Below are 16,704 nucleotides of genomic sequence, written 5' to 3'. Positions count from 1 at the left end.
CTTGACATAAATATTTAAAAAGTTCAGTCCCTAAGGTAACTATTTATGTGTTTTTTTTTATTGTATTTTTTTTTTTTAATTACAAAAAAAAAAATAAAAAAATTGGGGAGTGTGGGAGGTAATGAGTTAATTTATTGTGTAAATGTAATGTTGGTTTATGTAAAATGCTTTTAGGGTGTAGTTTACTATTTGGCCACAAAATGGCCACAGTGTGTTTGTTTACATGCGACCTGTAAGCGTCCTTCCGGACGCTTACAGGAAGCAGTAAGAGGCTGGGTAGATCACAATGATCGCGCTGTTTCTAATAGAAGCAGCACGATCATTGCGCGGGCTTAGATCAACGAACGGGAATGGATTTTCCCGTTCATTGATCTCCGTGCGAGCAGGCGGCGGCGTGCACGAGCGGCGGGTGCGCGCGCACGAGCGGCGGGAGCGCGGACAGCGGCGGTAGCGCGGAAGGTACGGATTTCTCCATCCCTGGTTTTTTAGGGGGGAAAAAAGGGACGGAGAAATTCGTACCGCGGGAGTTAAAGTGGTTAAAAATGTTTTAAGTTTATAAAAGCCAACTTTTCAAAGTTAAAAGATAACTTAAGAAATATTTTTAAAAGTGTTTTAAGATGTGTATGAGTATTTATTGAATATAGTGCACATGAAGCTTCTTGAAGGTCACACCAGATAAACTTTTAGATAAATAAGTAAATCTTTGCATAATAGTGCTATGAGGCAATTCTAAATTGCAATCAATAGATGAGTAATAAGTATTAACTTTATTATTTCACAAGTGTGTTTTGTGGTATACTCTATAATAAGCTACTGCTCTGTCGTGTTGGCTTCTTGGGTTAAAATAAATGTAAACCAGGAAAAACAAACCAACCAGATACTTTATCTATGGATAGGGAAGGCTCTGGGTCCTATAGAGGATTATCACTCCTCTGCTGGTTCCCTCATTCCAACAATGTCACCCCTAGTAGCAGTATTTGACCGATAGGTCAGATACTGCTCTGTGCCACCACAGGAGGCTTTGGAAGTCTTTGGAAGATGGTCGGCTCCATACTGCGCCTGCTCTAGAGCGCTTACTCGCACGCTCACGCAAGCACAGTATGGAGCCGCCTGTCTTCGGGAGTATTCAAGCTCCTGAAGACTTCCGAAGCCTCAAGTGGTGGGGCATTCGAATGGGGTGACATTGCTGGAATGAGGGAATCATGAGAAGAATGGGAAGGCTCTATAAGACCCAAAGCCTTCCCTCTCCTTAATTATCTGTTTTTTTCTGATTTACATTAGCTTTAAGAAAAAGACTTTTAAATCAAGTTAATGTAACTGATTTTATAATAAAATGAAATGTGCTGAAGAATTATTCATGCTGATACTGACTCTCTCATCATTATTACTTTTATTATTTACTATAGGGTGGTGGCTGAAGCATAACTTGAAGACAAAGTGCATTGGGAGGAGTTCCGAGCTATCACCAATGTATTGAGGTAGGAGCGTATCTGTTTAATACCAGATATCACAATTTCCATGCATGGTGTTGTTAGAATAAAGACAATAAATGCAAATAGTGAAACTTTACTTTCTTGTTTCCATAGTATTTTATCTTAGAAGATTAGATCTGTTTTGAATTGCATTATCTTCACTGAACACTTTTTTTTTTATTATTGTATTGTTTCGGTTGAAAAAGTTAAAAGATATATTCTCCAGGATTACCTAAAGAAAACACTATTTCTTTCATACGCCTGACAAACTCTTTGGGAATTATTCATGCAAACCATATGGTTACCTGTTCTATTGTTTAGTTACATTTGCTGCACCTGTTTGTATGGCAATACATTACGGAATTACATTTTCTTCTATCTTAAGAGAGGCTTATTTTTTTGGCATAAATCAATCTAATGGGAATGTTATCATGAAAAAACAGATCTTACACACAAAAAACAAACATGCCATTTATTTATTTATTTCATTCTAGATTGTATTTTAACATCTTTGATAAACTGTCATCTTTTTTTTCGCTATATTTATGTGCCAGGCTGGATATTGCATTAGAGAATACTCTTGAATGCTTAATCATCTGCATTGTTATACTTTGCTTGACTACTGAGGGTACAATAACCTTGTGGAATCAAACTATTGTCTTAACTTAACTTTATATCACTACCTCTAGAGTAAGCACTGTAATCTTTGTAACACTGTAATTATCTTCTCTATTTTAAAATTGCACAAGAAAAGATTTACAAGTGATTTTTTTCCCCTTCTTATTTTGAAACGCTTGCTGTTTTTATCTCCTTAGCAAAGTCTAAAGTATCCTGTCATTTGCAGATAATGATATATTTATAAAATGTCCTCAATACACAATACCGTTTCTACTGCTGTCCTCTTATCTGTGTTTACCTTGTGTGTGTTTGTGGTTTAATATTGTACACTTACTGTATCTTAAATGTGTCTTGATTTAGTCATACTTTGTATAGAAAAGGTGAATTAAAGGGTGAACTTTTTATTTTATTTTGGTAGTTTGCCTACTCCAAGTTTTGGCAAAATTAACATCTAGAAATGTTTATGTAGTAAACTTTCTCAATATATACATCTCATTTTTAGTACCACAGAAAAAAAATAAAATGCTTATTAGCATTCTGAATCGGGTGTATTTTAAGTGTATGTTTAATCCATGAATAAAGGAAGGATTACAAGTACAAATATTCATGTTTTCTGTACAGCACGTGTGGTATAGCGGATCAGTTACGGAGGGTGCGCCTGTTAATTTGGGTACCGCTATAGCCCAAGATGTAAATATCGACTAGGGGGTGCGGTGGAGTGTAATTTTGGTGCAGGGTGCCCAAGTTTGGCAAAAAAGTGGGAGCATTTTTACAGCCTCTCAAATGCTGCACTGGCTCACAGCTGCTCCTTCTCCAACATACACACAGCAGCTGCAGCCCAGTTTTCTGTAGAAGCTGCTCCCCTTACAGGTTCATAGCCTGTGTGGCTCTGAAGCAGCTTCCACAAGAACAGTATTGGATCATTGGAGGATAATATCAGCACTCTCTTGCTTGTGCCCTTTTTACCAGGCACCACTTTTACATATACTTGCAGATGAGTGAAGGTTAGGGGGAGTGTACAGCATAAATGATGAAGGTTATTAACTGCTCTCTAACTCCGAGACAAACATTTTAGCAAGTAAATTGAGTTTGTGGTACTTTCCAGTGCGTCACATTGTTTTTCAAATAGAAGAGTAAATGTCTAATGAGGACATTTGGCTTCCATGTCACCGGACAAAACATTAATTCATAGTTTAATTCCTGGTATGAGATATATATATACTGTACATGCTGTATGCATTGGAGAAAATAAAGTATTATTGAGTTACAATGTTATAGTCATTTAGTTCCCCTATTTATTATTGGAAGGAGATGGAGTTAGAGGGTGTTTAGTGAAAAAATGTGAAGGAGAGCATCATGTGCAAATTCATGTGCACAGTAAAAAGCATACTTTTTAAAAAGGTTCTGCACTAAGATGTTTTTTTTCTTTTACCAATCTGTCCACCTGGCTCTATGTGCCTTTAACATACATACTGAGATCAGCCATTAGATAGCTGAAGTTATAATTTGTTATATCTTAATCATCAGTCTGATGTCCTTTCAGATGAGAAAACTGGTTGTTTTTTTCTACAGGTGTTATGGGAAACCTTCTGCTTCTCTTTTTTTACACTTTTAGTAGGATTGTACATGCTTCTCAGCCATGTTAAAGTGGACCTGAACTCAGAAATTCCTCAATGCTTTAAAAAATAAGCAGCAGCATAATAACCTTCAAAGAAAAACATTTATTTGTTATAGCTGATCCAAATCCTGCAATAAATCTGCAGCGTGTCTATGTCCTGCTTTCATGGAAGCAGACAAAGGGTTAACATCCTGTGCTTACAAATTAGCTGTTCTGCCTAGGCAGCCAGTTGACAGCTGAGAGATCAAATTGCATGTTGTGATTAGTCACAGATGAGGGGGAATTAGACAGGCTAAACTCTCTAAATACATACAGGGTACATTTCTCTCTGTTTTTCTTCTGTCTTGTGCAAGAGTTCAGGTCCACTTTAAGCATATATGAGCTGTCATACACTGTTGAAGAATTGTTGAATAAAAAACAAAATAAAAAGCCACCCCTTTTTTAAATGTAAATAGAGTGGGCTGTTCTAATAGAAAACAATAAGGGGATCCTTAAAAAAAATCCTTAAAAAAAAGCCACCCCTTTTTTAAATGTAAATAGAGTGGGCTGTTCTAATAGAAAACAATAAGGGGATCCTGGTATGAAATAAAGAAGGTGGCACTTTTACCTGTGACATTCACACATCTTCAAAACATACCGGTAGGTTAACTGACATGTTCCTTATACGGACCCTGGTCTTTGGTAGGGACTTTAGGAATTTAGCACAATCTTACCATTGTGGACACAGATAGCAACAAAAACCTGTCATTGGTGATACATTTTCCTTTAAAGAAAATTGATTTCACTGGCAGAAGTTCCATATTAGTTCTTGTTAATTGGTTGCCATATATCCTTAATAATAATCTCATGCCCTGCATTTTGAGGTACTCATTTTCATGTACAACCACAGTAAATTCAGCACATATGTATAAAACAGATAATAAATGGATGTGTTTAATATGTATCGATGTATTTTTTCATTCTATGCATCAAAAATATAAAACTTTTAAACATGTTGAAATGTCAATTTATGTATATGACTAGGGCTCCTTCTCTTAGGAAATGCCAAGTTTTATTTTTACTAAAAGTTTTTTTTTTCCTGGAAGGAGCAACAATTAATATCATTTTTTTGTGTGCTTACTGTGTATGCATATTCTTTCCTTTTTTTAACAAACATAAAAAGTACTAATGTTCAACAGCCCTTCCTAGTGTGTCCCTTCCCTTTAGGTTGTAAGACTTTGGCAAAGTCCCCCACCAGGGTATCCTTCTTGATCTTGCAACCTCACCAATGACACCCTTACAATGGACAAACTTGGACTTGACTTGCTTGGTCTCTGTAACTAACTCCAAAATTGCATCACAATGTATTTTATACCCAGTTTGCATGTATAACATTGTGCTAGGTTATATAATCTCTGTTTAAAACCCCTTGTTAACACTGTATGCATCTCTATTTATTGTTTAACAACTTAAGCCCTCAGTGGTTTTTACTTTAATCACCTGAACAATGTTCACCTCCCATTCATTAGCCTATAACTTTAACACTACTTATCACAATGAACTGATCTATATCTTGTTTTTTCCGTCACCAATTAGGCTTTCTTTGGGTGGTACATTTTCCTAAGAGCTAAATGCATTTTAACAGTAAGAATAAGAAAAAAACTGAAAAAATTCATTATTTCTCTGTTTTCGGCCATTATAGTTTTAAAATAATACATGCCTCGATCATTAAAACCCATGTATTGTATTTGCCCATTTCTCTCGGTTATTACACCATTAAAATTATGTCCCTATCGCAATGTATGGTGACAATATTTTATTTGGAAATAAAAGTGCATTTTTTCCGTTTTGCATCCATAACTATTTAAAAGCTTATAATAAAAAAAAATATTTCATCTTTACATAGATATTTAAAAGGTTTGGACCCTTAGGTAAATATTTATGTGTTTTTTTTAATTGTAATGTTTTGTATTATTATTATTAAACATTTTATGTGGGTATTTTTGGGAGGGTGGGATTTAAACCGAATTTTTTTTATGTAAATATGTTGATTTTTTTTTTTTACATTTAGATGTAGTTTTACTTTTTGGCCACAAGATGGCAACCTTGAGTTTGTTTACATGACGTCACTCTAAGCGTAACATGTATGCTTAGAGGGATGTAGGAGGCAGAAAAAGCAAGGCTTCCAAGAGAAGTGTCGCTTTTTCTGCGGGGGAGAGGAATGAGTGATCGGGCACCATGGCCCGATTCATAGATTCCTGGGCTAACGATCCACAGCCGGGAACACACGTGCACGCACGCAATCGGCTGCAGGAGCACTCGGGAGCGCACATGTCCTCCTTGACGTAGGTCTATGTCCAGGAGGACAAAGTGGTTAGCACTGCGTAAGATGTTGGTGCTTTATAAATATAACAATAATAATAATAATTCCCCAATTCCATGTTCTTTAGATACATCCAACTGCGCCACGTGTTTAATGCTCAATTCACCTCTCAACCTAAGACAGTTATTTCTAGTGAGATGGAGAAGTTAATGATGCACTCCAGTCTTACCGGGATTACTTCACAACTATATTATATTCTGATCTCTCGCATGACAAGCAAACTTAGCAAACCACTAGTAGCCTGGAGGAGAGACCTTCCAAACTTATCAGTTAAAGACTGGGAGGGGATAGTTGTTGATTTTGTGAGAGCCCCTATAGCAGAAAAACACAAATTTAGTGCACTCAATTTTCTCTACAGAGCATATTTCACCCCCCAGAGAATGTCTAAAATGAAACAGGATGCATCTGACTTGTGCTGGAGGTGTACTATGGATAAAGCAGGCTTTTTCCATATCTTTTGGGACTGCCAAAAAATCTGTAAATTCTGGTCGCAAACTCACGACCTGCTGGCTGAGGTTGTAGGCCCACAAATTCCATATGCAGCAGAAGCTATGCTCCTAAATCACTTTGGAGACACTACTCTCAACGAAAATAAATTATACCTCGCCAAATTATTATTATTCTATGCTAGAAGGGTAGTTGCAATGGCATGGGAAAAGCCAAACCCACCTAACATTTCTGAGCTAAAAACCCAGGTGAATGCAGACCTTACTATTTATAAAAAATATATATGAAGGATGAGGCTCCACAAAAAAGTTCTACGAAGTCTGGAAAAAATGGCTAAAAATGTTTAATATTGATATTTAGATCCAAGAAAGAATGTTACATCCTGACAACCTACTCTAGAAGGGGGGGGGGGGGGGGAATACGTTGATCCAGATGGAAGCCCTAGTCGCTACGTTTGGGAGTTCTATGTGTGTTTCTCTTTTGTTATTTGTTGTATGTTAAGGGGTACACTGTTTTATGTACCCCCTACATAAAAATATTTCAAAAATAAAAATAAAAATAATAATGACTAGTTTTAGGTACCCAGACATTTTTTGTTAAATATGGCCTTTGTGTTTTTCATTCTCAGCTCTGTGTCAGCTGTGTTGTAACTATTTCAAACCTGATATAAATAAGACTCCACAGTGGCTGTATTGTAATTATTCTACACCATTTCTGAACATGACACCCTACTAGAGGGACCAATACATGAGTTTGTGGCTTAAAGTGTAGCTAAAATTTCATTTTAAAATAAGACATTCTTTATCAATACTATGCAACTATGCAAGACATCCTGTGATTTCATTTTATTAAAAATTGTCTTTCCATTTCAGTTTTCAATAAGCTTAGAGTTTTAAGACTGAAGATTGAATTCAAAGTATGTTTCCTTTCAACCAGCAGTACACTTTGGTTTGTGTAACGATCGGTGTAACACAGAGAGGATCTGATTACCGGTGATCTGCAGTATCACTGAGAATGCAGATATATACCCGATTATAGATGATCTGCAGTATCACCAATAATCAGATATATCTCTAACCTCTGGACACCTGGGTAATATATGAGTGTTTGGTGCAACAGTAATACTTTGAGGAGAGCACCCTTACAGTGGGTGCGAGGCAGGAGGGGGTACTGCCCTGACAACAGATTCCTTCCAAGGCCTGAGGCTCCTCCAAGGGGCGGAGCCAGGCTGGGAGTAGGAAGGGTCAGAGAGTGAGTGACACCAAAGGTGAAGTGTCACTGACAGGTCTGTGAACTATTTCCCAACAGGAGAAATAGTTCTCGAGGTCGGACAGGCCAGGTCGGCAACAGACTGGCAGATCAGGTACAGAGACAGGAGACACATGCGGAATCCTAAGACTAGCGGAGTTTGGCAACAGAGTATCAGAATGACAAAGGTACCGAATCAGAGATCAGAAGAATGGTCAGGAAAGCAGAAGGTCATAACAAATAATCAACAATTCCTAGACTAAGGTGTGAGCTCCGTGGTCGTCAACACCTTGGAAACTGATCTAGATAATAACACAGATGATAACAGAATTTCCTAGACTAAGGTGTGAGTTCCGTGGCCATCAACACCTTGGAAACTGGTCTAGATAATAACACAGATGATAACAGAATTTCCTAGACCAAGGTGTGAGTTCCGTGGTCATCAACACCTTGGAAACTGGTCTAATATAACACAGATACTGACAGGGTCTGAGTGCTACCACGTAGTGATCGCAACGCCAGACACCAGAGGAATGACCAGCACCCAGTATATATACACCAGCGCTCACCAGCGCCTCCCCTAAGTGCTGGATCAATGAGAACTGAAAGAATTGTCAGCTGACTGGCCTGGTCAGCTGACACCCCTCTGGCTGTCATAAATGCTCTGCATCTCCGCGCGCGCACGCGTCCTTCTGAACCAGTGTGGACTATCAGTCCCAGCCACACCAGACATGTGTTGTAATGCCTCTGCTGTTCTGGATGCGGAATCCGCCGCACTGCTGTCCGAGCGTGCAGCATTTTCTCCGCATTCAGCAGTACTGACAGAGGTAGGCCTATGCGTGCAAACTGCCGCATCGGACGCGGAATCCGGCACCCTGTTCTCTGGGCATGCGGCGGTTTCTCCGCGTTCCGTCAGGCCAGTGAATGCAGGTCCCTGCGCGCAAGCCGCCATGCCGAACGCGGAATCAGCCGCCCTACTCTGAGTACTTGCAGCGGCTTTTCCGCGTTTTCTCACAGTTTGCTTTACAGAAATGTTAAGCCACTGTGATATTCATATGGATTCAAATGATTAGGGAGCATGCACAGATAACTGGATCTTAAGATGTGGAATTTCTTCTAGCTGATTTAGAAGTCAGTTTCTTTGTATTCACCCTATTTTATAACTATTTAACAGCTGATGCAATTACCAATACACCAGTGTGTACCGGTGTCAGACTCAACAGAGAGCAAAAATGACTAAGATAGTCTTGTTGCACTGATGTATGATACAATTCTTGTCATATTTACAGTTTACATAAGTAATAATTATATAACTGGCTGTAAAGTGTAATGGTTAAGGGTTCTGCCTCTGACATAGGAGACTCCGTAACACTGCAACTGCATACTGAGTGCGCTCTAGTGGCAGTCTGGCAAGTACTTTGAGTCTGACAAGAGAAAGTGCTATACAAATACTGAAAATATTATAACTGTTATGTTTTACCCGTAATTCATAAGAGACATTGGGCTATATCCAATTTGAGGTGATAAGTTGCTTGCAGCTGCAAACTACTTAACACCTTTCCATCACACTAAGATTACCTGCAATTTATGTCTGTTTGTTAGGGAGAATTACTCAGGTGAAAACCTAAGCAATGCTCACAAGTCCTGGGCAATGGGGAGAGAGGTTTTGCACTGTGGCGCTGTCCTTCAGCACCACAGCACTGCTGCCTCATTCCCCAAAGGTGCACGCACACCCGCCGAACATCTGCCTCCATCTTCCGCCACTGCATATGCGGATCTTCTTCAATAAGGAGAACCCCAGAGCTCCCTGTTGGGCCATTAACACATCGCTAAAGCCCCCTGTAGCTAAGGTAATTTACCTGCATCTCTGCCGAACACCCACTGCATCTCACCGCGAGTCCCATCGTTGTAATTCTCGCAGAGCCCCGGCAAAGCATCTTTGAAGTTCCTGCTGGGGCTTCCCATTGGTCCACTGTCTGGAACAATGAAAATGGTTATAGGGGTTATGGTCAATGCTTTTTATTACTAATTGTCTTTTATTTAAAACTTAATGAGCATTCTATAGTTTTTATTTTTGTCACAACAAAAATAATATAGAAAGTGTTATAACTTTGTACTGGTTTGTAACTTTGTACTGGCTGAACTCGATGGACGTATGTCTTTTTTTAACCAAAATAACTATGTAAGTGTATATAACAAGATGTACTTACTAAACAACATTCAGTACTTTCAGTCAAGGACTGGTGACAATTCTCTTATTATTGCTGTCATCACTACTGTACAAAATACATGTTTTTTTATATCAACTAGTAATGCAGGTCATTTAGTATTTCATTTGCTCAAATATCTAAAGGATTGCCAAGCCACAAATTGCTAGCAAATAAGTATTACTGTAAATTAAAAAATAATAAATCTCTCCCTCTTTCAAGCATTCCTGTGAGCAAAGCAGCTGCTTCAATTATTGTGATCTGTTTGCTTCTAAGTGAAATCATTAACAATTACTTTCATGCTAAGATGTTGAAAAATATTACCAAATGATGATAATTAATGATTTTAATACGTGAAAACAAAACAAATGACAAAGTCAACATTAAATTAACATCCATTAGCCAAACAAGCTCAATATTTGCTGAACATAATTCAAGATCTGTTGTTGTCTTTATCCATTGAATAAATAATGAAGGGATTATGATTACAATCTGTACAATTAAAATAAAAAAATAAAATAAAAAAGATAGATGGATGGAAGAAAGCTAGATCCTAGAATCTGTTGACAAGGTTATCTGTGATTAGGGATAGAAGCCATGATTCTGCCACAATTGGTAATGTATTAAGTCATTCAAGTTTATTTAGGCTAAGATGACATACATGCAGATAATGCATGAGGTTTTGGTAAATATAAAGTCACTTTAAAAATATTCAGATTCTTGGGAACTGGAAGCTACAATTTTTTTTTTTTTACATTTTCTCACTGGCTGACATGCTGATTCTTTAAATTCTACACATTAAGGGCCTGAGCACACTGACACAGCTGTGTCTGCTTTTCAGTTACACATTAATGTTATAGATGCTGAAAAGCGGACAGAAGGGCTCAGGCCCTTAGAGTACCTTCTTAAAACGTTTTTTTCAGCCATTAATGGCACAGAAAATTGGAAATACCTGACCCACATATTTTTCCTGAGTTAGTGACTTAGTAAATATTGAATAAGTATTAAAAAGGAGCTGTCAGCTATACTATCTCAGAAAAAACACACATATATAAGTAGATCAATACTTGCTCTACTTACATAACATATGCATTGCACTGTCCACACTGATTTTAGTGATTATAGTAAAAAAGAGAAAATCCTTCTTAGGATTTTCCATCTTAACTGTGTCAATTTTGAATCCAATCTTGATGTAATTTCCTCTTACTCTCCTCTGCCTGATTGTGTATGCATCCCCCCCCCCCTTCCTCCCTCAGACAGTCCCATCCAGCTCTGAGTGATTTTCTCAGCTTCTCAGCATGAGAAATATTGGCCAATTAGAGACAAACATTGGTGTGGGAGGGAAAAACGGGAGGGAAGGAGGCCTCAGTCATTCAGGCTGCTTTAGCTATGTCTGAGGGGAAAGTAAGGAAGAAAAAAAGAAGACAACCGAGCATGCCCTGCAACTTCCTTTGTACCAATTACGTGCCAGCAAATCTAGGGAATGAGGTTTAATGGAAAAGTAAAATAAGAGTGATTTTTTTTTTTACTTTTGATTTGTCTGGTTAGCATCCTTATTACTTGTTTACCAGGTAAAAATAAAGAACTGATTTTTAATTGTATGCCTGACAGTTACACTTTAAAAGCTCAGAAAGAGGGGTAGTTATTTTCTTTCTTTTTTATTTTTAGAAGACCAACGATATTGGCCCTCATTTCTTTTTCATGAAGGTTTCTTAAAAAAACTTTAACTATTTTAATTCAAAGCACTGAATCTCAGAATTAGCATATCAATTAATTGTTTTAAAAAAAATCAAAAGAAGGAATACACATTGACCATTGTATTAACAAAGCCACTAAGTTTCATCACCTTAGCACTCTGTAACATCATCTACACGTACCGTACAATGTATAAGAAAACAGGTGGTTAAGAAGGTATGGTCTGACCACATTCAAACATTTTTTTCTGTTGGCTTGTAAATAAAAAATAATGATCTGTCCATACAAACGAAAAGGAGAAAATGCTGATAGGCTTTTCTCACAAAAATACATAGCTAAGATTTGAAGATCTATATGGTTGCTATTTTTCTACAGTGGACACATTGATGTCCATATTATAAAGGACAACACAATGTAAACTAATGTTTACATACAAAATGTAATATGACCTTAAAAATAAAGCATTAAGTTTTGAATCAGGATGATACCATTTATTGGCTAACTTCAGAGACAAAGAGTATTCCTGTAAAATCTGATGTAGGCTTTTTAGCTGTAAGCTTAATCTCATTTTTTCAATTAAGCATTATATGATATCATCCTTTAAGTTAGCCACTAAATGGGATCATCCTGATTCAAACCATTCTGCTTTTCCTGACAGCTGAAACAGTACATTACTCTACTGCTTCTTAAAAATAAACATTAGTGTCAAACAGTGGCACCTAGGGCTAGAATATACAGATTGCTGAACTGCATAATAACCAGCTACTGTCCATTTGAGCTTTCTTTCATCTGAATGTCCAATTCCTATTGGTTGCTGGGTATTTTAGAAGCAGCAAAAACGTTTCTGTACCGTGATAGCCAAACAAATTATGTAGGTAGAAAAAAAACAAATTTGTAAAGGTAATACCTTTTAATGGCTAACTGATAGTGTTAAAATATGCAAACTTTCTGGGATCTAGTCCCCTTCAGAGACATGAATAAAAAAATTCTAAGCAAACATGCAAAAATTCTTAGCGAATATACAATCTAAACCATTAGGAGAAAAGTAACCCCTCAATATGCATATATATCGTATTGGAGCAATCAATTGGACCAAAAGGTTGTATGGGGAATAACATGTGAATCTTTATTGAAGCCAACTAACATATAAAAACAATTAAAACAAGGCAAGCCGTAACCAGGCCTATATAAGGCCCCCAATAAATAATGTTACAAAAAGCACCGCAATCAATTAATATACAGCGATATAGATAATGTAATAAATTGTTTGTACATTATTCTCCCGAGAAGATGTTGGTAATAAAATGTTTTTAAATCAAATTAACACTGCACCTCATACCTATCAGGAGAAGACACACACATATATCAGCATAAGTATCACTGTAAAACTTTCACAAGATGCTAGAAATATAAAATCTTTTGGTCCAATTGATTTTCTCCTGATGGTTCAGTCTTAGTTCTAGGTCTATGACCTTATCCCCCACTCATATTTTTAAAATGACAGCAATACTGATTGCTTAAAGATGCATGCTTGTTTTTTCATTGCTTCAATATGCAAAAAATCTAAGCAGAAGTATTGTGAACATTTTTTTTACAAATTTGCACTTAACCATATAAAGCCTTATGATAAGTGCAAAAATATATTTAAAAAATTGCAAATTGTGCTTTCACAACAGGGATGGTTGTAGTCAGCCAACTTCGCTACGCTAGAACTACGCGTAGTTTTACGTAATTACGCTTCGCCAAACTATGGCTTTGAAATCAAATATTCGCTTCGTAAGCATTTTGTAGACTATGCGTTAAAATACGCAATTACGCATCGTGCGAAGTGTAGTGTACGCGGATGCTTATGCCCGTATGCAGAAAATTTTTACACATTAATTCCTCTTTAAATGCTTATACCGGGAACTCTGCGTACATTCCCCTTTCCAATGCGTACATTTGTAAGCATACAACCGCAAGCGGGAAAATTAGCCGCAAGTACCGCATTCGTAGTTCACTACGCAATACACATGTTAACTACGCATAGTGGGCATAACCTACGCGTAATTTACTTCACTATGCGTAAATTCGTAAGCGTAGTTTTTAAACTTCACCTATGAACTACGATGCATAGATGTGAACTACGATGCGTAAATTCGCACTGCCGTAGTTTCTGCTCATCCCTGTTTCACAATACAAACTTGGAATCCACGAAATTCAGGAGCACTTTGAGTTTAACAGTAGAGAAGCATTATACAAATAATGACATTATTATTATCCTTGTCCATCGAATTCTTACATAATAATTGTGCATTTTTAGGGTAGAGGCTAAACATCATAGACCATGGAATGTTTATGCGGATATGCATATTGCTTAATTTACATATCTACTCTTTGCGAGTTGAGACCAGCAAAACGCATTGAGCTGGATCCAATTCACTTTTTCTCCTAAGTTTTTTTTTTTTTCCTTGGTGATATTTTCACATCTTGTCATAAAAATGTCTTTTAAACCCTCAGAAACCAATAAAATACTCAGAATAATTTTGGCAGTACTTTTTTACCTAGTTGTTGACACTTTTTTTAATTTAATTGCAGAGTGCTGAAAGGTTATTTTAAACAGAAGATGAAAAAGTATCTCCTAGAAGAAAACTTAAGGGAAAGCATGAATTGGATAAGGGTCATTGTGATTAGAATATGGATTAAAACCTATCACCTTTGTCTTCTATAAAAAGGCTCACCTGTTTTTTTTATCACTCTACAGGGTGCCTCTTTGTTTCATCTGGAAGCTGTGAACAGGATTTTTTATTGTATGTTATGCCAGACTGTAATAATGTTTTAAGTCTAGATTGTGATGAACTCAAGCAAATGACCTAAAGTACATTTTATCTGTATTTTATACAGGCACAGCAATAATGCTTTATGTTAATTTACATTTGAAAATACAAGAACTGAGCCTTGAATGTGGAAAGTGCTTGTTTGTGACAGCATATTATGACTCACCCTAGTAATAATGAAAGTTTTATGCAATGGTTCATAAATAAAATGCATGCCATATAGAGTGAAATGTACTGTGAAATTGGTGAAACAATTTCCCTGACAGCTGAAACTTGGCTGTCTTGGGCTAGACAAAGGCAGATGGACATCACTGCTCTTTTAGTATTTAAGCCAGGCACTCAAACTATACTCATTAAAAAGAAGATATTTAAAACCATACTTTTGCAAGTTTTTTTTTTTTTTTTTGGGGGGGGGGGCAATATTTTGCCTCCATAGCAAAAAGACAGCATGCATCTAGTTTTGAGCTTTGATGAACCAAATCAATGACATGTAATTACAAGCAGGAAACTTGTTAAGAGACCTTTACATTGTATTTAGGTAACACAGTCTAGATATTGTACTTTTTTTTGCTGTCAATCATGCATTAGAGAAACATGAAGAATGCATGTGGAATGAGAATATTTGGTTAACACTATAGCTTAATCCTAATTTTTCAGTTAGAGCGGTATACAACCCTGACATGATATTCAATAAAAACTTATTTTCCTACTTTTTATATGCCATACGGTTATCATATTTGCATTTGCGCATAAGTATTATTATTATTATTGTTCATTTAGAAATTACAAGTTCCCAAAATTGCAATTTTTTGCTTTGAGAGCTGCCTTTGCATATTATTCATAACTGGTTTTATTCATCTTGTGTTGAAGGCAGAAATGCTTTGAGTTTCTCTCTGTGCCCAGGAGCTTCTGCATAGTCAGAGAAGGTGTCACATTCCTCACTTGATACAATTGAGTAAACACAAGATAACATTATCTACACTTCGGATGCATCCAGATTTCACTGCACTGAACTTTCAAGCTCTAATTGAATGCTGTTCTAGCAAAAAATAAAATGGTGGTAGTATATAATATGCTGTAAATATTTTTTTAGAGCAAAGAAGAAATGCTGGGTTTCATTCCACTTTAAAGGGGAACTGAAGTAAGAGGTATACGGAGGCTGCCATATTTATTTCCTTTTAATCAATACCAGTTGCCTGGCAGCCCTGCTGGTCTATTTCTCTGCAGTAGTATCTGAATAACACCAGAAACAAGCCTGCAGCTAGTCTTGTCAGATCTGACTTTAAAGTCTGAAACACCTGATCTGCTGCATGCTTGTTCAGGGGCTATGGCTAATAGTATTAGAGGTAAAGGATCAGCACGGCTGCCAGACAACTGGTATTGCTTAAAAGGAAATAAACATGGCGGCCCCCATTTACCTCTCTCGTCAGTTCCCCTTTAAGCCAAACACTAACCTGATGGACCAATTTACACTCTTGCATAGGTAGTTTAAAAATGTACACCTAGTGCAAAGTATATTTATATGTTATGATGTCACATTTAAGCACACTTAGGTATACAATAAATATTTGGAAACATTTGCAATAAACTAAATAGAGGTTTCAAATACTTATACACAGGAACATTGATGAGAATAAATCCATTGTCAATTAAGTTGTATACTGTAATATGCATATTTACAGTCCTCAATAACCACTTTAGGGACCAGAGACTGCTGGCACAAAAAAGGGGCTCACTGACTGATCATGCCACTCTCCCATTGCTATGATAGCAGAGCTCTGTGAGCCGGTCAGGAGCTTCATTGGCGTCTGATCCTGTGAACCGTGTGAGCCAATTAGAATGGCTCACAGTGATCATGGGGTCAGGAGCCAATAAAATTTGTTCCTGACTATCTCACGGACCTCTGGTTGTCATATCCACAGCAGGGTAAGTGGGCTGTATTGGCGAGAGCATGTGGCGGGCTAATTGAAATTTATGCCACAACAAGAATAATGGGTCCCAAGATTTCAACTAGTGAGTAGAGATGGCTTGAACCTCTGATTTTTGGTTCAAATCACGAGCTGCGAACGCGAACTTGCAAAAAAGTTTGCAAACCGGCAAACTTCATGAACCGCAATGGACTTGATAAACTACAAACACTGTTTCTGGCCACAAAAGTGATGGGAAAGATGTTTCAAGGGGTCTAACACCTGGAGGGGGCATGGCGGAGTGTGATACATGC

General features: G+C 37.3%; 1 protein-coding gene across 3 annotated transcripts in view; it reads left to right on the top strand.

Annotated features, from left to right (window-relative positions):
• The window catches only part of SGCZ (sarcoglycan zeta), a 1,116,694-nt gene that overhangs the window by 412,553 nt on the left and 687,437 nt on the right, over positions 1-16,704 (top strand). For all 3 annotated transcript variants that reach the window (XM_068278612.1, XM_068278609.1, XM_068278611.1), the window contains one exon: positions 1,407-1,478. The gene's annotated coding sequence lies outside the window, so the exon portion shown is untranslated. The remainder of the gene's footprint in view (positions 1-1,406; positions 1,479-16,704) is intronic.

The sequence above is a fragment of the Hyperolius riggenbachi genome, chromosome 1 (assembly GCF_040937935.1).
Source record: "Hyperolius riggenbachi isolate aHypRig1 chromosome 1, aHypRig1.pri, whole genome shotgun sequence".
Classification (NCBI taxonomy): Eukaryota; Metazoa; Chordata; class Amphibia; order Anura; family Hyperoliidae; genus Hyperolius; species Hyperolius riggenbachi.
The sequence above is the reverse complement of the archived record's forward strand: the minus strand, read 5'-3'. Positions and strand labels throughout refer to the sequence as shown.